Raw genomic sequence first — 27129 nt, 5'->3', positions numbered from 1 at the left:
TTAACATTTATATAAAATTAATATTATAATGAAATATAATAGTATTAATATAATTAATATATGTTCATATTAATATTTATAATATATTAATATGAATCTGAATATAATATTAGATGATCATAATATAAATTATATATAGAGTTATTAAATATATTATTATAATTATAATATGTGTGTATGTATGTGCCCTAATATCATGTAAGTTTGACATAGTTTCTATATATATTAGTTGTGATAGTTTTGAAAGTTTGTAGGCTTATTTTGAGGCTAATTTTTGAAAAAATTATCATTGAACGTTTGGTGACTAAAACTGTCACATAACATTCCTCAAGTAGACCAACAATACATGGGATCGACATCGAGGGCTTATGAGGATGGAAAATGTTATTGTGCTTGTAGAAATTGCAGGGGCTTGAGGCTAGGGAGAATTCTAATAAAAGAAGATAAAACCATTGAGGAGACTATGGAAAGACTAAAGGTGGACATGAATATCATCCATTTGTAAGTTATTTATTATATCTCTTGGTATTGTAAATTATTTTGGTAAATTTTTATATGCATATTGTATTTTAGATTTTATATCCTTTTATTGTAACTTGTAGTATCTTCCAGTTGTAAATATATTTCATAATATTCTTTTGGGGGTGCTTGAACTATGATTTTATCTTGATGTGGACTAGAAATATTATTTTATTATTTTTGTTAGGGTTGTTTAAGTGGTTAGTTCGAGTTAGGGGTTAATTAGTTTATGGGCTTAGGGATAAGGGGTTACTGTTCAAGGGTTTAGGGGTTAGCGGTTAAGGCCTTAGGGGTTAGGGTTTAATGGATTAGGGGAATGGGGTTAAGGTGTTAGGGGGTTAATGTATACTGTTTAGAGGGTTAATTTGGATTTAAAGGATTTATAGGCTAGTCATGGGTTTTTATGTTTCATTATTAATATGTTTTTGAAGTATATTATACAAAATATGACATTAGGAAAGAATATCACATTACAACGATGAATGCAAGATAAGATCAATATGTTTTTTATTATGGTCATGACTATATATCTCAAAAAGTGTCTCACTTCCTACATGTCAACAAAAGTAACATTTTTCTTAGATTTTTTCAACATATTCTTAAATATCTCGATAAATTGCACAAGCATCATCGTTGATTTGTTTTCTTTGTTTCTTGATCTCACCTAAGTTGTCTTTCTCTTTGTGTTTGTTGTCTTTGTTTTCCTTATATATTGTATTTGTAAATTTTTGTTATATAGACATTTCAATATTTTCTATATATACTAATATTACTTTGTTGATTGTAATTGTATAGTATTTCCCCCCCTAGGGCATTACTCTACGAGGAATAGGTGGTTGTAGTACAATCGTATGTTCAAGAACATGGAACGATTAATATTAAGGATAAAGCAAATGATCCTATGGAAGAAGATAATGATGTTGATAACATAGTTGAAGAAGATGGGACAAATAGAATGATCTAGGAGAAAATTAATAATGTTGGAATGGATGATGATGACAACTAGTATGATGATCATGCTTTTGATTTACCTATACTTGAGATGGAAAATGAACCTCTTTATGAAGGCTCAAAAAAATCTCTTCTCTCTACTCTATTGTTGTTGGTCAACTTAAAGGTGGTGAATGGTTTGTCAAATACATGTGTGACATGAATCCTAAGATACGTAATATATTTTGTGACATTTAATACTATATACATGATAAACAAATTATTTTTTACATTGTTTTTAATGTTAGTACATTGATCTGCATCATTTCATAATTTCTAACATTTGGATGCAATATGTACGATTAATATTGTTTAGTACATTAACCTATACTATTTTTTTCGTATGTTGTAAATTATTCAGTGACTTTTTGTTACCACCATGAAATGTTTTATGTCTTATGTACCGAAATTTACATGTCGTTATGAAAGATATTGGAATGGATATCAAACCCATAAAGTAACAAAAATGTCCCTCACAAGATTATTCGTTATATTCCCATAATTCCACGTCTGTGAGAATTGTTCAAGTGCAAAATTGTATCAAAACTTATGGATTACCATGCAAGGAATAGAAGTGAAGATGGTGTTCTTCGAATTCCTGTAGATGGATCTGCATTTAGGAATATCGAGGAAAAGTGGCGAGAGTTTAGAAGAGAACCTCATAATCTTAGGCTTTCATTAGTAGTTGACAGTGTCAATCCATTTGGAAAGTCCATATCTACTTACTCGGTGTGGCCCATTTTTATTATCAAGAATAACATTCCTCTGTGGAAGTCAATAAAGAGGAAGCACATAATGTTGACAATGATTGTTCTAGGCATTAATTTGTTTAGAATAATTTATTTTGGCACAATAACATCTTATTTGTATTTTTTGTTTCATAATTATTTCCTATATATTTTTTTAATTTACTCATATATGTTCAATTATGCCTTATAATTATGGCTTATAATTTTTTTTTTTACTCATATATGTAGTAATTATGTATTTTATGTTCAATAATTAGGTAAGTACCAGGTCAAAGATATGAATGTATATATCGAGCCTCTTATCGACGAGTAAGTAGAGTTATATAATGGTGTCACTATGTATGATATCTCTAGACCAGTAGTTGAACAAAGGGAAATTTCATTCCATGCAATTCTTGTATGGACAGTTTATGATGCCCTAGGGCTGACACATTTATCTGGTTTGTTATAATGTTACCCCACAATTTTAATAATGTTTAATTTTATGAATTTCATTTCAAGTATGTTTTTTAAATAGTTCGACCTTTATTGTACATACTTAGAATAATTGATATAAAAATTATTCGATCTCTTACAGGTCTTCAAACACAGGGTAAATTTTCTTGTCTAGTTTTTTAATATTAAATCTCATTGTTTAAGAGGCTTAGGAAAGGCGACATTTGATGAGTATAGGGAATTCCTTTCTAAGAACCATAGGTACCAAAGTACTAAAAAACATATTTTCAATGGGAAATAAGAGATTGGAGTAAGACCATGGATAATGAAACCTCATGCATAGAAGTTGTAATATAATAGAGTCTCTCAAGATATGGATTGAATTCTCTATGTATCAATATACATTATATGTTTGGATTATTTTATATTTTTATGGGATTTTCTTCACTATACTAATTGATAGGCTATATCCTTGTTGTAATATATTTACATATGATTAACATTATAGGTCGTGAAGGAATTAATAACAGGGAACTTCCATGAGGAATGAAAATTTATCCTGACCAATTCAATAGACTCCCTTACTATGAGCACCTAGAAATTTTTCATTTGTTTGATTCAATGCACATCATGAAGGATGTAACATAGAACTTATGACAAATCTTAGATGTAAGGAGAGATAAATAAAAAATGTCAATATTTGCAATGATACCAGGGAGGCCAACCATGCATTTCAAAATGTGATTAATTCAAATAGTGATGGAGATGGCCAAAATATAAACATCATTCCATGGTTATTGACAAAGCAGCAAAGAAAGCATGTTGAAGAAGTTATTGAAAAAATTGAATTTCCAATTGCATTTTCTTTTAAGATAAAGAATATCCTAACAAACAAAGGTGAATTAGGTGGGGTAAAAACTCATGATTTGGCATAAATTCATTAAATTAATAAGTTTGGTGTATATACATTTTATACATTGGTGAAACATCTTGTTAATTTACTTTTTTTTCTACTAATTTGGGAAAAAATACTAATTGATCATTATTTTTGTTACAGTGTGTTCTACTTTTATCTCTCCTATAAAACTTGAAAACAACGTCAGAAAAGGTATATATGATCTTGGCAAATACATGAGGTGAGTGGAGATTTATATGCAAAGTTTAATTTGTTCAGTAAGTTGTTATGTCACATATTTTTCACTACATGTGTGTTGCCTGTCATAATGTACTATATTATTTTTTTCGTTGCAACTTATGATTTTCTTTCTTCATTTGTAGATGGTTGTCATCTAAAGAAATCAATAAAGAAGATAGAAAGTATTGGAGAGAAAAATCCTTGTATAATGTGTGAAATGCAAAAGTTTTTTCCTCCAACATTTTTCAATTCACAACAGCACTACCTAATACACCAAGTCGAGGAGATTGAAAAGCGTGGACCTATACAAACAAGATCAATGTGGATGGTTAAGAGGCACTTGATATCGCTAAAGGTTTTGGTCAGACAAATATCATGTCGTAAGGGATATATGGTATATCAAACCATGGCTTACATTCACCAATATAGTGATGAAATAGGAAAAAATATTAATGTATTGTATCGCATTTGGGATGTCAACTCCGTGGACGATTTTGAAGGGGAGCACCTATTTGGTAAAGATAGAATGAACAAGGCGAGATGTAAGTAGATAGTGGAAATTTATAGCACATTTGACATAAACAAATTTATGGATATCATACTTATTTAATTTTTCTTCTTCCTGCATAATCCATTATTATGATATTTTACATGGTAACTAATACAATATATGTGAATTGTTTTGTTTTAATACAAATGATCGAGAGTGGGATGCGATACATTTATACATTGCGAACAATAAAGACTGGATGAAGTTATGGATTGAACACTGAAAATAAGCTAATACTGGTAGATTATCATGGTATGGTGTGTTCCATTGCTTAAAGAAGCTCAATGTAGTGGAGATTCTAATATTACACATAGGGAAATTGATTCAACATATGGCTTAAAAGATTATTAGGCAAGCATATTCACCCATAATATTTAGTTTTTCTACAATTATATTCATGCAGCATATGGCGTGTTTTTTTTGTTGTAATTTTTAAATTTTGCAAGTATAAATATGCATTCTTATCAATTAAAAATGCATTTTTTATGTGTTTTACGTGTTGTAGTTGAAACACCACAACAAAATTTAGTGCAATGGCCACAAATTTTGCATCAAAAGGTTGGATGAAAAGATGAAAACTTATGATAATAGGATAGCTCTAGTATTTCAAGCCATCAATGTTTCCTCTAGAGGTGACAGACATCCAGAACTCTCTAAGAATCGATACTATGGGTATATGCATGATATAATTGAGCATGACTTTGAATCATTCAAAATAGTTTTGTTCAATGTCAAATTGTTTACGCTACCAATCCATGAATGTGATCCTGATAGAAGTGTTATTGGTCATGCTAACAAATTTACCATGGCTGATACAAGGAATCTTGAGCCAGGATTAGAGAAATATGTTCTTCCAAGCCAATGTGAATAGGTATTTCATGTAGACATTCTAGGTAAAGTTGGTTGGTCATATGTTGTTAGATATGATCCCAGAGGAAGGCCCGTAAAGTATAATATAGTAGAAGAGGATGAAATTGAAGAAGAAGATGGTGTAGAGGAGAAGGGAGTTCATGCAGTGTGAGGAAAATATGTCGAAGAAGTTCAAGTAATATATGTTAATTGAGACAATGTTAATTTGGATGAAATATATGATATTGACATTGTGTCAAACAAAGAACTTGAAGAAGTTGAACCAAATGTATAAGAGCATGTTCCAGATGATGATATAGATGATGATGATACTGATATTGTGAATCCTTTGTACATGAATTCTAAATTGGATGATAGAGATGATGAGATGGATGAGCAAGAAGATTAATGATATCAAAATTTTGAAAAGTACGAGGTATGTATTTACATGTTTTCAATTGGTTTGTTCTCTTTTGCTCACCTTAAATTTTCATTTTCATAGTTTTTATGTTTGAATGTTACAGGGTTTCTTTCAAATATATATTATAGTAGATAGATTGGGTATGGGGAATAGAGAGTGATGTGAGGGAGGGGAGGGGCCATATGAGATTCCACATTCACATGGTTGGCCTTGTTAACTAGAGAATATATTAATATTGAAACAAACAGAAGCTCATTTACATTTGTACCATAATTTTAATTTTTCACTTTAATGGTTCATTAAGAAGATGTAATAGATGAGTTGGGCGACAGATGAAATACATGTCATGGCGGTAAGACATACATGAAAAGTAAGGTTAACCCATGACTTCCCTTGAATTGATTTCCCTCCAAGGTGTATCATAATGATTTTAGAAAATTGACTAAATTAATTTTTAGGTGTTAAAATTTGGTTTATAATTGATTGATTATGCAACATGGACGTACTAAGAAATGATAATATTTTGCTATCATTGATGAGCTAATTATTTGTGTTGACTGATTTGCCCAATAAGGTTAATGTCTATGCCCTATACACACCCATACAAAGTCAAAGCACCCTAGCGCCCTAAGGGCATCCCAAGTTGGGAATATTGGGACGTCTGCTTGGTAAGGCGCATGTGCGACGAGTTGGTGGGTCGACCGAACTTCGTAAGGGGTGCCCGCATAAAATAATTAGTGTTTTCCCATGACTTCCCATGAACATAGTTCCCACCAAGTGTTATCATGATGATTTTTATAAAATTGACTAAAGTAATGTTTGGGTGTTAAAAGTGAGTTTGTAATTGATTGATTATGCAACATCATACTAACAAATTATAATAATTTGTTGTCATTGATGAGCGAATGAAATCGGATGCACGGACTCCCATGGGGGCATTGCATACTTGACACCCGAAAGTGCACAATGCTCATGGTCGCGTCACGTTCTGGGCAAGATGGGGTGCTCGACAGCCATGTGGGCGTTAGGTGCTTGGCATGCTAGTGCACCTGTCTGACAGGGGTGCTCGTGAGACAAGTTGGTGAGTCGCCTCAACTTGGAAAGGGGTGTCGACATAAAATAAGTAATGTTAGCCCATGAATGCCCATGAATAGACTTCTGACAAGGTGGTCTCATAATTATTTTTAGAACATTAAGTAAACTAATGTTTAGGTGTTAAAATTCAGTTTATAATTGAATATTGATCATGCAGCATGGAAATCACAAATGATAATATTTTTTTTTTTGATGACATAATGATTTGTTTTCATTGATTTTCATAGCAGGGAGATCTCTAGCACCTTGGGTGCATCAACATGAAGGTGAGGTGCCTGATTGCCCATGGGGGGCATCTCATGTTGGGCATTCTAGGGTGCCCGATGCTCAGGTGGTGTCACGTGTTGGGACACGCCAAGGAAATCACCTATCAATGGCACCCATGTTACAAGTTGATGAGCCGGCCAGACTTGGAAAGGGGCTCCCACATAAAATAAGTCACGTTGACCCATAATTACCCATGAACAGAGTCCCAACCAAAGGGTATCATAATGATTTTTAGAAAAATCACTAGAGTAATGTTTGGGTGTTAAAAGTTAGTTTATAATTGATTGATGATGAAACATGGTACTAACAAATTATAGTAATTTGTTCTCATTGATAAACGAATGAAGGTGGGGCACTCGCCATCCAATGGGGTCATCACATGCTAGGAATTCCAAGGCACCTGATGCGCATGGGGGCATGACATGCTGGGGATGATAAGGTGCCTGCCCATTAGGGGGGCCCATGTAATGAGTTGTCAGGTCAGCTTGACTTGGCAAGGGGAAGCCTCATGAAAGAAGTAATGTCGGCCCATGATTTCCCATGAACAAAGCTCCCACAAGGGGGTCTCACAAAGATTTTTTAGAAATTTGAGTAAATTAATGTTTAGGTACTAAAATTTGTTTTATAACTGAATATTGATCATGTAGCATGGAAATAAAAAATGATATTATTTTTTTTCATTGATGAGCTAATGATTTATGTTAACTAATTTGCATAGTAGGGTGAAATCTCACGCCTTCGGAGTGCCTGAACAAAGGCAAGGTGCTTCGGTGCCCATGGGGGCATCGTGTGCTAGCCACGATAGGGCACCCTCCCGATAGGGTGCCCATGTGAAAAGTTGGTGGGTTGACCTAACTTGGCAAGGGGAGATCGCATAAAAGACATAAGGTTGGGCCATGACATCCCATGAAAAAAGTTCCCACCAAGCTGTCTCATAATGATTTTTAAAAAATTCACTAAATTATTGTTTGGGAGTTAAAATTCGATTTATAATTGATTGATTATGCGACATGTTACTATCATATTATAATATTTTGTTGTCATTGATGAGCGAACGAAGGTGGGGTGCTTGGGTGCCCATGGGGGCATCATGTGTTGGCATGCTAGGGTTCTCGTTGCCCATGGGGGTGTCATGTGCTAGGAGCACAAGGGTGCCTAACGCTTATGGGGGTGTCGCGTGTTGGGCACGCTAGGGGACCTACCCAGTAGGGGCACCTGTGCGATGAGTTGGTTGATCGACTCGACTTGGTAAGGGGTGCCTAGACAAAAGAATGTAATGTTGGCCCTTGACTTCCCATTAATAAAGTTCCCACAATGGGGTCTCATAACGATTTTTATAAAATTAAGTAAATTATTGTTTAGGTGTTGCAAGTTAGTTTATAATTGAATATTGATCATGTGGTATGGAAATAGAAAATGATAATTTTTTGTTTTCATTGATTATATAATTATTTGTGTTCAGTGATTTGCACAGCAGGTAGAACTCTTGTGCCCTTTGCATGCCTGAACGAAGGTAGGGTGCCTGCGTGCCCATCGAGGTGTCATGTGTTGGGCACACCCAGGTGCCCATTCGACAATTTGGTGGGTCAACCCGACTTCGAATGGGGAACCTGCACAGAAGAAGTAATATCGGCCCGTGATTTCCCATGACTTGAGAATGGGGCCAACATTGAGATTATGACTCTCAAATATGACTCACATAAATAATTTGAAAATCAAATGAAAAAATTATAACATATATAAATATCAAGGAGATGAAATTATTTATTACTATTTACTAGTTATGGGCTTATTGGCACTAATTTTGATTCCTTCCCATATGGAGGTTCATGAGGCTAATCAGTCCTCATCTAATGGAAGTCCTAGTTTGATAGGAAAATATCTAAGGTAAGGCTATGACCTATGACCCATGAGCTTTGTTAGTCTCCTCAAGTCCAATCAAAATATCTAGTAGCAAGGTTCCTCAAGCCATGCCCGCTATATTAGGGTTAAGATATAATTATATAAGAAGCCTATAAGGTATTTTTTTCAAGTAGTCCTATATCATCTGCTAAGTTTCTTCTTATAGTTAACACATAGAGCTATATCTATGCACTTATCCTTTCAATATATCCATAAGATGATTTTCAAACATGTCTTACAGTGGACTATTATTTCCCTTTTGATGATAATGATATCTTCTTTCACAATCTTAGTACTTCCTATACTACTATTTGAAGTAGAAGCTTCCAAGGTGATAAATCAAGAAGCTCTAATTAAGGTGATAGACTAATACTCCTCTTGAGTTCAGGTCAGAGTGCTATAGTTTCCTAACACTTACATATAATTTCTCCTTTTGCTACCTTTAACAATAGGTCTAGTCCCTTGAGATATTTTTAGTGTTCTATTTCCAGTTTATACCTTTACAAATTTACAATAATCCCACAAGGATGCAAAATTGATCTTCCTTCAAAGTGTAAAAACTCAACGGAGTGAGAGGTTTCTATTTGGCATGACTTGTATAAATCTCAGAATTTTTGAATATGATTGTGGTCCTTTAGGGTGACTGGGCTTTGGATCAAACCTTCCAAATGAACACACAATGCCTCTATATAGTTTGGTCTAGGTCCTTCTTAAAAGTAGTTTCTTTGCTACCTTTTAGGACTACCTCTAGTTCACAGAACATTAGTTTAACTAGTAACTTGACCACCTTCATAGAATTGCATATAACCTTATGATTTTCGAATATTTTAAATGTATTACAAGACCTCTAAATTTCAAAACAATTTTTTGATGTTTCTACTAGTATTCTCAGAGTCACGATGTTTCAAACTCTCCAGGTTTGTATTCCTTATAAGTTGTTGTTGCACATTTGGTAGTATGAAGGTGGTTAGTTGTGTCAATGTTGGTATTGATTTCAAAAAAGGCTCAATATGATGATTGGGATTCATGCCTTTGTGGTTGTGATTCTAGCTAGGTAGAGACTTTGGAGCCATATTTTGAAGAATAAGATGGGCTTATTAGCTAATTAGACTCCTTTCATTGGAAAGTGCTATGGAAGATCTTTCCAACGGTATGCGGAAGTCCAAAAATGTACTTGTGGTTCAAGAGAGATGGCCTGCTAAATTTTAAGATGATTCAAGTGTTATCAGTGAGGGATATCAAAGGCCCTATAGATCGAAAGCCCCGTAGATCAGAGGTCTCACAAATCAGAGGTCCCTGTGAATCGCAATCAGTGATCTCAGCCAATCAGAGGATCCAACAAATAGCATATTCGAGGCCTTGATGAATTGCACATTGGCCATGCCACATGTTATAGTTCTCTCAATATCGGGGAATAAGTTGGGACCATGCATTCCTTATTAAATTGTCGGAGAGGCCAAAGAGGAAAATATAAAGGAATTTGGTGAAAAACGAGACTAGGCGAGGCCCCTTTCTCTCTCCTCTAGGTAGGACACGTGGAGGCATCCAGTTGGGTCTGATAAGGACATAAGGTAGCATCGGAGGAGCTCCGATGTAGACAAGTTGTTGGATCTGATTGATTCTGATAAGGGACATGTGGCCTCTTAAGTCAACATGAGGTCACTATATGTAGGGACACGTGGAAGGTTGTTTCACTTTTTATGGATGACCTAATGGGCCATATTTGAGTGAAATGTCTCATTGGTCAAAATATACCATGTGGCAGGTGATGACGTCACATTGGCGATCAGAAATCACAGGTTTGCAATGGTTGGCTCATGTGCCACAATGAAATTTCTTTGAGATGTGGGATAGCACACGACACTTTGTAAGGGAACTAAAGGCCCTTGGCAGAGCGCTAAAACACTTAGCACCTTCAAGCCAATCCCCCAGTCAATGCCCCGCTCCTATGCTAAGAAGTATGCAATAAAGGCTGAGCAGAAGGAGCTTAAAAATCAGATATTAGTGATTGTTTATTTGTGATTGCTAGTACTTTGGTGACAACTGAAAAATGCTTATATAGGGGGCTCTGATATGGTTGGCACTCGGTCACTGAACCAACTCCTATGGTGGAGATATAGCAGGGTTATAATGAAAAAGGGGCTAGACTTGAAGGTCGGCAATCGACTATTTCATAGTGTTACACCACTACAAGCCACTGCAATGAAAAGCTCTCATATGATGGAACATGGTACCACTAAGATGTATGAATCGGAAATTGTGATTTTGAATTCAGAACTATACAGTTGATGGTCGAAGACCTCCCATGCACGCATTGTAAATAAATGCAAAATAGAAACTCAATGACGATGTACAGGTAGATCTCTACAAACCATAAATAAGTATGTGGAGGCTCTGTGAAACATGTTAGGAGGACTGAGAGGTAATACAGAGCACGGTGAGTTAGTTATATGAAAATTAAGTGACCGTTTCCCATCCTCGTGATTTTAATGCAATGATTGAACTGTATTTTGTGTAAATAAATTGAAGGATGGGGTGCCATGGTTGGGATACATGCATGGGTAGAACTGATGATGACAATTACTGCATCAAGCCAAGAGCATCACAGGAAAAAAAAAGTGAACCTCCATTGAGCTAATGGGGTGTGGGAACATACTTGTGAGAGAGAAGAGCAGTGAGCTGTATATTGGCTAATATTGTTGTAAGGGTATTGTTGTGGTGAAACAATGGAGAGCCTTGAGCAGATAAAGAAGAGCACTGAGCAAGTGTTGGAGTGGGAAGCAAGAGGAAGACTGGCAAAAGTGTTCAGAAAGAAGAGTGCAGATGTTGAATTTGCAGACAACCATTAAGTTGGTATTTTACTTGTAATTTGTGTGCCTATGTTTTCAGTATGAAAATTTTATGAAATAGTAAAATAGTGGCAGTGACAAGTTGGTGCCTGCACACTTAAGAGGTTGTTACATCTTGGAAATTTGGTGTTTGCTAAAAAAATGGGGTTCGGTTATTCCAGTTAGTGGGTTCTCACAAATGAACAAATGTAATTAAGTTTGTGCTTAAATTACATCATAAAGAAGAAAAAAAATTGGTGGTTTTTTCCCTCTGGTTTTCCATGTGAAAACACTGTGTCAAATGTATGTTGGTCATGATATTGTTGTTTGAGTATGTTTTCTAAAAGTTTATAAGATTTACTGCTTCATGAATGAATGCTTTCACATGTGAAATAACATAAGACGAAACTATAAGCACAACAAGAAAAGAAAATAAAGTGTTTCTTAAATCAATGATTCACCCCCACCGCTCAACGATTCCTCAATTCTAAAAATTGGTATTAGAGTCAAGTTCCTTTAGTGATAATTTAACCACTAGAAGGTAGATCCTATAGGAATTATTAATAGGCAAGAGAGAAAAGAAGTTTAAGTAGGGTGTCCAGTATTTGATGGAGCTAATTATTCCTTTTGTTGTAAGAATGGAGGCATATCTTATGCCCCTCAGGGTAGACATTTGGACCTCATTACTAGTAAATTACAATGTCCCGGATATTCCCCCCACAGATGTATATGGCAAGAAATTGTATCTAAGAAATGGTAAAGCCAACCATGCCATTCTTCCTAGTCTTAGTCAGTCCGAACTTGTGAAGGTTATGCACTTTAAGTCTTCTTATGAGATGTGGAAGAAGATTAACTAGTGTCATGAAGGATATGACAAAGTGGATCAAGAAAAACTTTAAACTTTTAGAATGAGGTTTGAAATCTTGAAGAATTGATGAGTACCTCCTCAGATTTGATGAAGTAGTTAATATGATTAGAGGAATTGGTGAGGAAGTCAAGGAAGAGTTGATCGCTCAAAAAGTATTAAGATCTCTACCCATGAGATTTAATTCCAAAATCTAAGCTATAGAAGAAATAGTCAACCTAAAGGATCTCAACATGGATCAGCTACATGGTACTCTTACGCCCTAAGAGATGAGACTAGGAATGGAGAAATATGAACCGAATAAAGCGAAATTCAGAGTATCCAATAAGGGAGAGGAACACATAATTCATCAAGACTTCTCTAGTAGTGAATCTGATTAGGATCTGGCTCAACAAGCCAAAAAACTAAAGCAAGGTTCTGGTAAATATAAAGGGAATTTTCCCTTTAAGTGTTCTAACCGCGGAAGAGTTAGAAATTTCTCTTCCAAATAACCTTATAAAGAGGATACTAAAAGAGAAGAAGGTATAAAATTAGAAATAAGTCTTAGACATTTCAAAATAAGAAACCCTACAAGAAGAAGGGGTTCTATTCCAAAGAGGATAGTTCAGACCCGAAATCAGATTGTGAAGACTCATTAGAAAATGAGTCAAATGAGTATCTTCTTATGGCCCTCGAAACAAACTCCAAGAAATAGGGTCTTATGGAATCTGAAGAGGAAGAAGAGGAAGGAGTGGTAGATCTTGAGGGAGAACTCATCAGTGCCCTTGATGAGTTGAAGAAAGCAAGGAAGAAAAACAGGCAACTGAAGGAATAGTTGCAACATGCAGAAGAAGGAATATATAACTCAGATAATGAGGAGTTTGCATATCAGAAAGAAAAACTTGAAGAGTGTATCAAGATAAAGTATAGTCTACCTCTTCTATTGAAAGGAGAAAAAGGAAATCATGAGAAGCTAGAAGAGGAGAACAAGCAGCTAAAACAAAAGCTTCTCAAGTTGAAAAGGGAAACGACCTCAAAAATATACAAAGATGATTTTCTGTCTTTAAAGGTTGAGCTGGAGGAAGCCATATGAAAATAAGAGGTACTTCAAGATATGATTCAAGAATGGGAAGAAAATTGCTAGTATCTTGAAGCAGAGGTGGTCTCTCTAAGAAGTGACCTTGAGAAATCAAAGACTGAGAAGGGTCTAAGTGAGAGATTTGCTTAAGGGACTAGAAGACTAAATCCAATTCTGAGCTGTCAAAGGCCGTCAAGAATTTGAACTGAATTGGGGTACTCAAAGGAGCAAGAATCTTCTATCAGGAAGAAGAAGATAAACTTCAGGTTTGCAGGAGTTGAAGAACCAGAGAGTCATAGAAGGAATTGTCATGCAAGAGTTCATGAAGACAAAACAACAGCCAGACAAAGAGGATATAGTCAATGGAGGACGAGTCAAATAGATAGTCGACCAAGGTATTTCACTGCTAAAACTCATAATGTTTTTTATAATAAGTGTGCCTACTTATTTTATGGTCACCGCTACGAGTGTCATATATTTGGACACAAAGTTGTTGATTATAGAGGTGTCAAAGTTGAAAGAGATGAAGATCTCAGGTTTAATTCAAACTAGACTGCTAAGTCACATGATTTCGCTTTTAGGAATCAAAATGTCTTCTCTCCCCTACAAAGAGAAGTTGAATGTTTTAAATTTAATAATTTTGGGCGCAAGGCTAGGGAGTGTAGAAGCATGTTTGAATACTTGTTTAAGTCTCAAACTAACATAGATACTCACATACAAAAGGATAAAATAAGATGGAAACAAAAGACCAAAAAGAACATGCCATGTCAGCTCACCTTATTAGTGCATGATAAATAAAACAAATGGTATGTAGGCGTTGGTTGTTCCAAACACATGACTACAGACAAGAGAAAGTTTCTGTCACTAAAAGAAAAAGATAGAGGAGGTAATGTCAGCTTTGGCAACAATGCTATAACAAGAATCAAAGGAAAAGAAGTGGTCAGTATTGATTAGAAGACAAAAGCACAGAATGTGGTGTATGTGGAAGGCCTAAAACACAATCTACTAAGTGTTAACCAGATGTGTGGCAATGACTATGATGTGGCATTATGATCTAAAGCTTGTGAGATCGGGAATATAAAAAATAGAAAATTATTGGGGAGGGTAGTTAGGATTCACAATAACGTTTATGTGTTCGATGACTCAAGGGTCAACTTTTACTTGAGAAAAACCAACGAAGTACAATTGTGGCATAAGAGGCTTGGACACATGAAATTTGATAGCCTAATAAGGATAAGAAAGATAAGAACAGTAAAAGTATTACCTAAATTGTCAAGGCCTGATAACACCATCTCCAAGTCATGTTAGTTTGGTAAGAAGACTAGGACTCATTTCAAAATGAAAGAGTTATCCCCATCTAGGCCTTTATAGCTTATTCACACAGATATCTATGGCCCCACAAGAACAAAAACATTGAAAGGAGGAAGGTGCTTCCTGTTGTTCATTGATGATTAGACAAGGGCTACTTGGATTCTCCTCCTAAAAGAAAAGTTGGAAGCATTTGAGCACTTCAAGAAATTTTAGGCTCACGTAGAGAATGAGAAAGATCTTAAGATAAAATTCATCAAATCAGACAAAGCGGGAGAGTTCACCTCAAAATAATTTGAATAATTATATGAAGAGTAAGGTATTATAAGGAAGTTCTCAGTGGCCAAAAATCCTCAGCAAAAGGGAGTTGTGGAGAGGAAGAGAGGAAGAACAGAACAATCTGGAAATGTCTAGAGTGATGTTAGATGAAGCAGGAGTGTCTCACCACATCTGGGGAGAAGCAGCTTAGGCAAAAATATACTCGTCAAACAAAACTCATTTCAGACCTGAGAGTTGCAAAAATCCATATGAATTATGGAAGGGTAGACCTGCATCAGTTAAACACCTCAAAGTGTTTTGGAGAAAGTGATTCATTAAGAGAAATGAAAAGAACCTTGGGAAGCTTTACTCACACACTGATGAAGGAATATTTCTTGGATACTGTATTCGAAGCAAAGTGCACATGTCCTTCAACAAGAGGACAAGGAAGATAGAAGACTATATTGACATAGTAGTTGATGAAGTAGGCTCACAACCAAAACCCTTTGAAAGTAACTTTGATTGATATTATGAAGATAGTTCAGAGTTGAGGGATGCATATCTGAATGAAACAAATTCAGACAATGAAGGTGAGGAAGCCAACCCATATTTAAGTCCAAAAACAGTTTCCATGTATGTGAAAAAGGAACACCCTAAGTGTTAGATTGTTGGAGATCAAATAAAGGGTGCGCAGACCAGAAGGAGAATTGTGGGAAATACAAATCATGCAAATTTGGCTCTACAATCACAAATAAAACCCAAAAATCTCTATCAAGCAAGTGAAAATAAGTTTTGGGTGAAAGCCATGAATGAATAGCTAGACCAAATTGAAAAGAATGACACATGGGAGCTTGTCCCAAGACCAAAAGAGAAAAATGTTATTGGAACCAAGTGGGATTTCAAGAATAAGATGAATGAAAAAGGTCAAGGAATTAGGAACACAGCCCAGTTGGTTTGCAAAGGGTATGCCTAGAGAGAAGGGGTAGACTTTGAAGAAACCTTTGCACTAGTAGCCCAACTAGAAGCCATAAGAATCTTCCTTGCCCTTTCCATTCATAAGAACATCAATTTTTATGAGATGGATGTAAAGTCTACCCTTATCAGTGGAGACATAGACGAGGAGGTTTACATTGAGTAGCCTGAAGGTTTTATTCTCTCCTCTGATGAAGTAATTTCGTGCAAATTGAAGAAGGGTTTTTATGGTTTATAACGAGTCCTTAGAGCGTGGTATGAAAGGCTAGATAAGTATGTCCAACAACAAGGTTTTAAGAAGGCTCAGTTGAAAACAATCTTTATGTAAAAGCAAAAGATGATCATCTACTAATAGTGGTTGTGTATGTGGATGACATCATATTTGGCAGTGATGTGGAGCAGCTGGGGAATTGATTTGCAAACTATATACAAAAAGAGTTTGAAATGTCCATGATTGGTAAGATTTCCTTCTTCTTGGGTCTACAAATTACTCAGTCCCCATGAGGAGTTTTCATATCTCACTAGAGGTTGTAAACTGTGGAAGGAAGATCCAACACCACAGGTAAATCAGACTAAATACAGATCGATCATAGGAATATTATTGTAGTTGACAGCTTGAAGGCCAGATACCATGCAAGAAGTGGGAGTTGTGGCAATATTTCAGGCTTGTCCACAAGAAAGTCATGTGGTGGCTATTAAGAGGATTTTCAAATATCTTCAAGGTACAACAGAGTATGATTTGTGGTATTGAAAGAGTAAATAATTCAATATGAAGGCCTACACACGTGCAGATTGGGTTGTAAGTCTAGATGACAAGAAGAGTACTTTTGGTGCAACTTTATTTTTCGTGACTGCTTGGTATCATGGGTTAACAAGAAGCATAGCTCCATCTCTCTATTGACTTCTGGAGTAGAATATATTCTTGTTGAAACTTGCTATACACTAATTCTATGGATGAATCAAACCTTAAAGGATTTACAAGTAGAGTTCCCTAATCCCATTCCAATAATGTGTGACAACACTAGTGCAATCAAGATCTCAAAAAATCTAGTCATGCATTCAAAAACTAAGCACATTCCTATCAAGTATCATTTCTTGAGGGAACAAGTTGAGACCAATATTGTTAAACTTGTATATGTGCCCACTAAAGAGAAATTGGAAGATATATTTACCAAGCCACTTGTAAGAGAACCATTTGAGTATCTTAGGTAGAATATAGGAGTTGTGAATCCTCCCTCCAAATGACTTCATTTTGGTAGGAGGTGGTAGCTACTCAGTAGAAGGAGCTCATGGAAGAGTAGGGTGCATTGGCTCAGGGGGAGTTCAAGTGAAGTTTTATTTTCCACTAATTTCAAAGGGGAAGAAATTTGGCATTAGAGCAGAACATGCCAAGATGAGGGGGAGTCTGTAGTGTTTCCATCAATGTGAAAGGGGCAGATTGTTGGACATTTGATGGTATGAAGATGGATGGCTATGTAAGTGTTGGCATTGGTGTCAAATAAGGCTCAGCCTGATGATGTGGCTTCATGCCTTAGTGGTTGTGATTCTAGCTAGGCAGAGACTTTGGAACCATATTTTTAAGCAAAATATGGGCTTTGTGGCTAACTAGACTGCTTTCATTGGAATGTCCTCTAGAAGATCTTTCCAACGGTATGTAGAATTCTAGAAATGGACGTGTGGTTCGAGAGATATAGCCTACTAAAGTTCAGGATGATTCAACCCTTGTGCAGTGAGGAATATTGGAGGTTCGCAGATCAGAAGTCCCATAGATTGGAAGTCTTAGAAATCGGAGGTCCTGAACAATCGTAATCGGTAGTCCATGAAAATTGTAGGTCCCGGTGAATCGTATATCGAAGGCCTCGATGAATTTCATATCGACAATTTCACATGTCAGAGGTCTCGTAATATTGAGGGATAATTCGGGACTGTGCCTTCCTTGTTAAATTGTTGTGGAGGCCAAAGAGGAAAATTCAAAGGAATTTGGCGAAAAACGAGAGTAGGCGAGACCCATTTCTCTCTCCTCTAGGCAGGACACATGGAGGCATCTGGTTGGCTCTAATAAGGAAAGAAGGAAGCACTGGAGGAGCTCTGATGAAGACAAGTGGCATGATCTGATTGGTTCTGATAAGATACATGTGGTTGCTTATCTCACCATGATGTCATGGTATGAAGTCACTTGTGGCAGACTATTCTGGTGTTTATGGATGGCCTAATGGGACATATCTGAGTGACATGGGTCACTAGTCAGAAGATGCCACGTGGCAAGTAATGATGTCACATCAGTGATTGGGAATCAAAGGTTTGCAATGGTTAGCTCATGTGCCACAATGAAATTTCACCGAGATGTGGGAAGTGGGATGGGAGATAGCACGCAATAGTTTATAAGGGAACCAAAGGCCCCCAACAGAATGCTGAAAGAATTAGCACCTATGGTGAGAAGTATGTGGTAAGGGTTGGTCAGAAGGAGCTTAAAAATAAGTGATCACAGGTTTGTGGTTGTTGGCACTTTGGCTACCAATGAAAAACATTGATATAGGGGGTTCTGATATGGTTGGTGCTTGGTCACCGAACCAAGTCCTATGGTGGAGATATAGCATGGTTCTAATGCAAAAGGGGCTAGACTTGATTGGAGGTTGGAAATCAACTATTTCATAATGTTACACCACTACACATCACTGTGATTAAAAGCTTATATATGATGGTAGAGTGTCCCATTAAGAAGTATGAATCAACAATTGTGATTTTGAGTACATAAATGTATGGTTGGTGGCCGAAGACCTCCCATGCATGCATTGTAAAAAAAAAATGCAAAATAGAGACTCCATGATGATGTACAGGTATATATCTACGAACAATAAAGAAGTATGGGGAGCCTTTATGAAATATGTAAGGAGGACAAAGAGTTAATACACATCATTGAGAGTCAGTTGTATGACATAGAAGTGATTGTTGCCCATCCTTATGAGTTTAATGCAATGACTAAACTAGACTTTGTGTAAATCAATTGAAGAATGGGGTGCCATGCCTGGGGTACATGTGTGTGTTTGTCACCACAATTTTCCATCTTTTAACACTATATTTTTCCTAACTACACTACCTAAGTCTCTTTTTAGCAATTAAAATGAAAACTTTACACATGATTTTTGGTCTCTTTCTATGATTTTTTTGAAAATGTGATTTTAAATTCATTTGTAACTTACCTTTTCATATTTCCTTAAGGAATGGTGAGTAAATGTCATTAATCTAAAGTGAATTTCAGTTGGTGTAGGATCCGTAGTTCCTCTACCCCCAATATTTCTATAGAAGGTGGATAGTCGAATGATTCATTTTGAATTGACTCCAAAAATATCATATTTGTTAAGGAATGGTGTGCACCTACTACTAAGAGTTTGTTCCATTTTTTGCAGTAGGATTGGAGCGTTATGGATGAGCTAAAGATGCATAATCTGATGTTCTTGAACTGTTCATCATTCCTTTACCATCCATCATTCCTGTACAAACTGTCATTCTTGTACCATCCGTCGTTCCTATACCAAGTGGACAGCCAACCGATTCATTCTGGATTGACTCCAAAAATATCATATCTATTAAAGATTGGCATGCATCTCTCGTCCAAGGTTTGTTCCATTCTCTAGATTAGGCTTGGAGCGTTATGAATGAACTAAAGATTGAGGTCGGTCATTGTTCAAGAGTATTTTTCTGTTAAGTTTCATTATGACCAAGTGCAGAGTTTTATGTATAAATTAGGGATTCTAGGGTAGACTTGGGGGGCGATACACTGGTAAAATGTTGTCTTATACTGTAAATTTTTGTATCGCCATACTTCTGGGCTGGATCTAGATATCCATGATGTACATTTTCAGTTACTAAGTTTAATACAAGGAGCTATGCCAATTATTCATTTCCTATTCTAGTATTTTATGTGATGCATTATTTGAGTAGTTGATTTTCTATATCTCGTAAGAGGTAAATGAGATGGTTGGCTAGGGCCCAGCTAGCCTAGCTCGTTCTCCTTCTTTCGTAAGGTGTGTTAGATATATTTTCATATGCAATGTTTGAGCAAGAAGTATTTCATTTCTTTTAAGTAGCTAATAGATCTTCGCTTTCTTCATAAATTGTGTGACTCAGATCTGAGGTGTGAAGGTGTGGGTGTGTTCATTTACTGAATATTGAATAGCATTTCTTTCATTTTATGAGTAGTTTCCTTTCTACAAAAAGCATGTTTCAGTTTTCTTGCGCCAGTGTGCTTTATTTTTGCAAGTGAGGGTTACTTGTACCAATATGTTTATTTCTGCAAGTGGATTTATTTACCTTATGTAAATGTGTCTCATTCCTTAGTATACAAATGCGTTTTATGCCAGTATGTTTTCTTTAACTTAGGTTTGATTTACTTGCATTTTCCTAAGCGTTAATAGAAATATACCTATATAATGAGGATTTGCGATTATGCTCATTTTCTTGTGGGAATAGTTTAGTTTAAGAATGGAATTTAGTGAAGGAACCTTTGAATTGAAACCTCTACTCGGTAAAAGTGTAGATCTGCTTAATATCATGATATTCATCCACGAGAGAAGGGATGATTTGTATTTAAAGTAGATGATCATTTTCACATGAAGAATATTTTTGTTGCATTAGATATTTCCTTTGACTTTTGAAGTACTTTTCACTTTCAAATGAGTGATTAGATAATGAGTCTTTTGATTATATGAAATTATTTCCTCTGCTCTGGCTTGCCTTGCAAATTAATTTCTAGTTAGCACACTTCACATTTTATGCAAGTGGTTTGGAAGCTTAATACAAGAATTTCTTAGTAGAGGAATATTTGTTTCGGTACAGGAATCCATACCTTGGTACAAGAACAAAGTACCCTGGTATAGGAACCCAAAATTCTTGTATGAAAGCCAAAATACTCAGCGTGGGAACATAACATACTTATTTTACATGAAGATCATTTTAGTACAAGAATATTTTTCCAGTGCAGGAACTCTGTTCCAATACAAGAACGTTGTTGCGGTGCAGGAATGATGATTCAGACTAGGAAGGAAAACTTGTAACAAAGACTAATGCACTTCATAGCCTAATTATTTATCTGTCTAATGATTGCACTGACATTTAGCATTAGATATCTGGTTTTCTTTCTTTCAATGATCAGGATTGTTCATGTTGATTTGAAGTTCCTTTCATTGAGTTTTTTCAAATTATTTTCCTTTTGATTTCGGCACCAGAATTCTTTTGGTTTTATTTTCTTTCCATTATTTTGATTCTGCAAATGTAATTAGGAAAGGTAGGAGTAGGGTTTGCAGGTTGTTGAAGTCCTTTTCTGGCATTTCTAGTGTTGCACCTCCAAGTTTACAAAATCCCAGATTGACAATTAAATTTTGGTCCATTAATATGCCCTATATTACACCCAACATTTTGGCACCGTTAACGTGGAGGTGCTCATGGGATTGACTTTGGTGACTTGTTGCATTTCATTTTCTTTTTCACCTAATTTTTCTTCCAAGGTTTGCTTCCTTTCTTGCAAATGATTTCTATTGTGGTTTTCCTAGTTGCTGAAGCATACTGGATGGTATTGCAAGAGAACTCACAATCCTAGTTCGTTTCCTTTCTTGCAAATGATCTTTTAGTGGAGTTTCTTCCTTACTGAAGCATACTGGATGGTATTGCAAGAGAGCTCACAAGCCTACTTTGTTTCCTTTTCTGCAAATGCGTTTTTAGGTTTTTTGGGTGTTGTAAGAAACCCCCCATGTGCTAATCCATGTGTAACAAGATCTTCTAGCTAGCAGAAGAAAAATTATGAAGTTCTTGACAAGAGATGCACTCCAGGAGATTTCTCAGATCCTGGCAACATTTTGTGTCTCTACTTCCCAACAGGAATGGATCTTGCCAAAAGTCAAGAGTAGATCCATATTTTTAGGTGTGATAAAGGAAAAAAATACCCATGAGATATCCCTTCAAGAAGGTTGATAAGATTTCTTTGAATCTCTTTGTCAATATAATGAGGAAATTAAAGAATCATGGATCAGTCTAGATGAGGAGGAAGAGCAATTGGAAATAGAGATTAAAGCGTTCTTAACACTTTTATCACAATATCAAACCTACACTAAAGAAAAAAAATCATAAATCCTAGGAAGACCAACATGCTATGCCAGAAGAGGGGATGCCACCAGTTACTAATGAATTGGAATACCAAGAATATGTGAACGCTATTGAAAATTGGTTGCACACAATCGTTGGTTCATAGTCTTCTTCCATCATTTGGCAATCATTGGTATCATATCAATTAATGAAGTTCATTTCTTATACTATGGTATGTGTTAGAGTTTATTATTTAAAATTGGCTGTGAGTATTTTAGTATTTTGTTACGCACATTGTTACATTGGAAGTACTCCTACACTTGAAGGATATTTTCCTCTCTTTAAATCAGGGTAGGGTATTATAGAAACAATAAATAAAAATATCATTTGAAATAAATCTGTATAGAAGCACTCTTAAAACTGCAATTCCCTAAGGCACAACTATTGAAATTTCCATTATTATGCACTCTTGTGATGAGCCTTGTCAGAATAAATTTACTCTTAATGCCTCATATTTTATAAAATGACTTTGATTATTGGCCAAGATTATTTAACATACTGTCATCTAAGAAACCATCAATATTCTATTCCAAGGTACTGATGAAAAGCCTCCCATGGTGGACCACTCCTATAAAACCCTGACGAGCTCTCATGAGACCCCTAACACGATCAACTCGATGAATCTTTCAGTCATTATCTGAGATTCTTTCTTTAAAATGAGTCTTTAGGGTAGAAATACCAATTGGTAAAGATTAGTAATTAGAAACTTTTCATACCATCCCTTTCTCTTAAGGAACATATCTTTCCTCCCCACGTATTAAGTAACCTATTCAAGGTTAATTATAATCAAATTTTGATTTTAAATGACTAATTGAAGGATGGGAGGTCTCATTACGAGCCGACCTACCATGATGATTGGTCCTAACGAGATTGACATTACCGTTTCTTGTGACCAAGCCAGGGTAATGGATTTTAGTTGAAAAAATGGAAGATAAGAGCTCTCATCATGAGCCGACTTGTTCATTCCTGTTAGTTCTTGTGAATGGCACCGTCATTAGTTGGTTACCAAGATAGGACAGTGGCCTTCAATTAACTAGAGAAAGTAGAGCACAGAGAAAGTGTTGTAGTGGGAAACAAGAGGAAGACTGCTACAAGTGTTCATAAAGAAAAGTGCAGAAGTTGAATCTACAGATAACCATTACGTTGGTATTTTACTTGTAATTTGTATGCAGCTATTTTCAGTATGAAAATTGTATGAAATAGTAAAACAGTGGTAGTGATAGGTTGGTGCCTCTTGGAAAGTTGTTACTTGCTAAAAAAAAAAGAGGTTGGTGCCTCTAGGGAAGTTGACACTTGCTAAACAAAAGAGGTGTGTGCCTCTTGGCGAGTTGTTTCTTGCTAAAAAAAGGGAGTCAGTTACTCCAATGAGTGGGTGCTCACAAATGAACAGATGTAATTAAGTTGATGCTTAAATTACATCATTAAACAAACAACAAATTGGTGGTTTTTTCCCTCCGGGTTTCCACGTGTAAACATTGTGTCAAATGCATGTTGGTCATGAGATTGTTTTTTGAGTATGTCTTTTGAAAGTTTATAAGATCTACTGCTTTATGAATGAATTCTTTCACATGTGAAAGAACATAAGAATGAACTATAAGAAAAGTAAGAAAATAAATTAAAGAGTTTCTTAAATTATTGATTCATGCTCCCCTCTCAGTAATTCATTAATTCCAACAGTTGTATTAATCTCCTTACTGAATTTGAATATGAAATATCACTTGTTTGTCTATTGGAGTCATCGAGCCACCTAGTATACTCAATGGCATGTCTATGTATCATTGGCTTAATTTCATTTCTAAGTTGAGTACCATGTGATTGCAACTCTTAAAAATCTTGATCTCAGAGAAACATGCCTTTCTTCCCCAATCTTTCATATGTTTTTCTAGAGAAAATAATAACAAGAGGTGATTACTGTGAAATGATTGTTGGTCTGGTATCCTCTGACTTGGTTCCTTTTATATCCTTTAGCATTTTCTTCTTTGGTATCTTCTAACTTCTCGTAGATTTGACACTCTAATGCATTTGACATGTAAGAGGTCTAGAATTGTAGCTGCTCTAGAATGTAAAAGGTATGGCCTCCAAAATCATTCTATCTCAAGTCTAGCATCCATGCACAATAGACAATACATACACAACTTTGGCATCTCATGAATTGCCAAGGGTTAAGAATAGAAGCTACTTTGAATTATGTAATGAAAGCTATGTAACGTGCCACTTTCATAATGCTAACACTACCATTATTATAACTCTAACACTCTAGTCCACCCTAATTTTTCCACTTCCATAACTCTATTGCTCAAGTATCCCTAAGATAACATTGTTATGGCTAGTGCCACGATGGGTTCCAAACTATGTAATGGAGATTTCCAAGTTGATATACACTCAATATCCCCTTAAAACTCAATTGTTCATTAAATTTCTAATTTTCGTTTGTGTCTTCTCATTTCGTGTGAAGACAACATCTCTTATTTAGTTATTCTTCATGTGACTCCTCCTACCTAGAGGCACCATGTTCACTACTCTATATGTTATTTTTATTTTTATTTTTTATTCAGATTCCTTTGAGGACTGATTTGTAACTTTTTCTCAGGTCCAATTTACAACTTCTTTGGAGGAACCATGATCTCACTCTCATTTTATACATTACTTGGCCTGTGGGGAATAACATGTTGTTGGCATTTAGTGAATATTATTATTGAGTAATTGTAATATCTATAAATTATAATGAAATTTACATATAATGTTTTCATATGAATCATAGTGAGCAGAGTGTAACTATGATGTGAACATAGTCAACCAAAGGGAAATGTCATAAGCAAGTTCTTGAAGCTTCATATATTGTTTACTAACCAACCTCGTTTTTCTTTTTCCAAGTGGTCTAAGTTCTCTAGAGATTACATCAGGCTTGACTTGTGGCTTGACAAACTTTGACCCAGGGGTATATCGGATGTCAAAAACACTTAGGGATCGAACTTAGCCTCGGCCACACTAGCCCTTAACATGAATAGATTTTTTCCCACGGAGTTTAGAACTGGTGACCTTCACATCATGGACTAGATTAAAATACACCCCATCACCATATATTCTATGGCCCATGGGAAGCAAATCTTGTGATTGAATGGGAAGTGCTCATTTAGGGGAATTTCAAGGAGTCTTAGGATGATTGGAAAATTCGTTGTAGGGCTTAACTATAAGATATATTTGAGGGATACTATGTTGATCTTTGCAAGCCAATGTAGAGCTTGATAGATAAAATCACAAGGCAATACACGAATATTATCATATTATGTGTCATGGATGGTTATGGTTACTAACACCTTCTATTGAGTATTGCGTGCCATGAATTGACACTATTTGTATATGCTCTTCTACTCACCAAAATATGAATTGAATGTGTATTAATGGTATTAATTTAAGACATCCTATAACAATTGATAATTATCGACTAAAGCCTACCTCTGCTAATTCAAATTACATGAATCTTATTTTAAATGTAACCATTAGTGTAAATTGATTATTAATTAATAAAATTAATCACTATTTTCTATCACATAGTTGTTGATTATATATATATATATATATATATATATATATATATATATATCTATTGAAATTAACAATTGCATTAAAAATGATATTATTAAATGAAAACCATATTATACTAATTATTATATATATATATATATATATATATATATATATATATATATATATATATATATATATATATATATATATATATATATATATATATGATAAATATATATATATATATATATATATATATATATATTATTAAAATAAAACCATATTATTATTAATTATTATATTAATTAATATATATTAAATCAAAACCATATTATACTAATTATTATATTATTAAATTATTAGTATTAATTCCTAGCTAGTCTAAAAATATGGCATGTCATTTCATATGGTTTTCACATAGACTGTAATTTTTCTGAGTGGCTTCTGCTCCTTTATATATTCAATACATTTTATTCTTGCAATAGACCTAAGGGTTTCTCAATGGCACTGCTCCCCACATTCGATTCTTGTGGCATACATGAGGGTTTCTCAGTGGCTCTATCACTATATTCGATTCTTGTAGCATATCTAGTGGTTTCTCAGTGGCTTCTCTCCCTACATTCGATACTTACAAACCTACTAAGGGTTTCTCAGTCACTCCTACCTACATTTCATTCGGTGTTCTCTTGATTGCTTCCCGGTAGCTCCTTCGTAAATTCAATTATTGTGGAATGCACAAGGTGAATATTAGTAGATCCTCCCTACATTTGATTTGACACTCTCATCCATGTTCAAAGTCCTTCAATAATCCATAGTAGATAGCAGATTCGAGCACCAAGGTTAAGCAATGGTAAGTCAACATTCCTTCTTGAACACCTCCAATTCTAGGGTTTTCAAAAAATTGTCACAATCCTAAGGCTAAGCACAATTGAGACCATTTATGCCCAAAAAAAAACACACTTTGTGTGAAATTTCATTAGGGTTCATTGGACTGATCTAAAATACATCTATGCAAGAAGCATATCTCTTGAAAGTATATCACATGAATATTTAGTCCTATATAAACATTACCAACCACAATTCATGATGCTTGACCAATACCTATAGCTTCTACAAAAATTTTCTAGCTCTTGATCTAGGTTTTCTAGGCTTTCTAATCTAAAATTTTTCTTTAACCTTCTTAAGATAAATCTGAGGCATAAGACAAATATGTATACTCAAATGCACTACCTACACAATAAAATAATGAAGCTATGTGATATA

Source organism: Pinus tabuliformis, chromosome 3_1 (genome assembly GCF_031772625.1).
Source record: "Pinus tabuliformis cultivar Carrire ecotype Pingquan chromosome 3_1, CPIR1, whole genome shotgun sequence".
In the NCBI taxonomy this organism is placed as follows: Eukaryota; Viridiplantae; Streptophyta; class Pinopsida; order Pinales; family Pinaceae; genus Pinus; species Pinus tabuliformis.
This window is presented reverse-complemented; position numbering follows the sequence as displayed.